Here is a 1,204-nt window from a genome sequence, read left to right on the forward strand (position 1 = left end):
CTGTTTATATTAGAAGTAATAAAATTCTTGATATAATCAACTTAAAACGCGATATTTTAAATATTGGAATGTATTAAGTAGTACGAGATTTTTATTTTTTGTATCTTGATTCTTTATTTGAGCATTACAATAAATACTCATTGGCCGTGAACTTTTGTGGTAGCCACGAATGCTGTAAAATTTGCTAAACAACTTTCTAAAAATGCGATTATCTAACAGAGCAAGGTTTAACCGTTTCTATCTAATGGCTTATCTTTGACCAACTTATCGGAATATAACATATTAGCAAATCAACATCGCACGCCGATGATAAGAATCGCACGTCAAAAGGGTAATGACTCATAAAACGGCAGGCAAACGTCAAGCTAGTTGTCCAGCTGGCACGTAAATACCCGCACATGTTCTCGTCAGGTGCACATGACAATGCAGGAACTTATACGTTGGAAAAAAATTTAAACAGGTAAAAATTTACAAAATACGATTTTTTAAAAAAAAAATTTTTAATAAATGATAAAGAACAGAAAATATAAGTAATATGTTGGCAATAAGCAAATTTATAATAAATCTCGTAAAGCATGCTGTGACTTCTACAAATATTCTTGCAAATAAAAAATGTCGGAGTGCAACGAAATAATATCTTTCGCTTGTCTTCGATACACATGGAATGAAACTTTTGATGAATTATGAGGCGTTTTAGGAGCGATATTACTCGAGAAATCGATGTAATTTTTGAGATACAAAGCTGCCGATTGACTGAATATAGTTAAAGCCACATACATGGATGCAGCTTTTCGCTCTAAGTGCTAAGTTCCGCTTAATTCTTATGTGCGATCGCGAATTTTCTGACACAGCAAAGTGTGTTACAGCCGGCGATGCTGTTGTAGATCCACGCTGCAGGAGGTAGTGACGTGTCGAGAGTGGGGGCGTCTAGCTGACTGGCCGCGCGGAGCGAAACTGTCTCGGCGTTTGCTTGCACGCCGTCGCTTTGACAGTGGTGTAACAACCTTCGTGAGAGTCGTGCCGTGCCGTGTCGTGTATCGTGCTGCAAATTATAAATAAAAAAAAAATACAGTCGGCCGCCGCGGTATTTTCGAAAAATCGATCGCCGCACTTAGACCGAATTCGCGGTTCTACCGTTAGTTCAAAAGTTCAGCGTTGAGCTTACGACCTTTCTCGGTTTCCCGTTTTTTAAATATTAGGTAAA

Source organism: Mycetomoellerius zeteki, unplaced genomic scaffold, assembly GCF_001594055.1.
Source record: "Mycetomoellerius zeteki isolate Tzet28-1 unplaced genomic scaffold, Tzet1.0 scaffold113, whole genome shotgun sequence".
NCBI lineage: Eukaryota > Metazoa > Arthropoda > Insecta > Hymenoptera > Formicidae > Mycetomoellerius > Mycetomoellerius zeteki.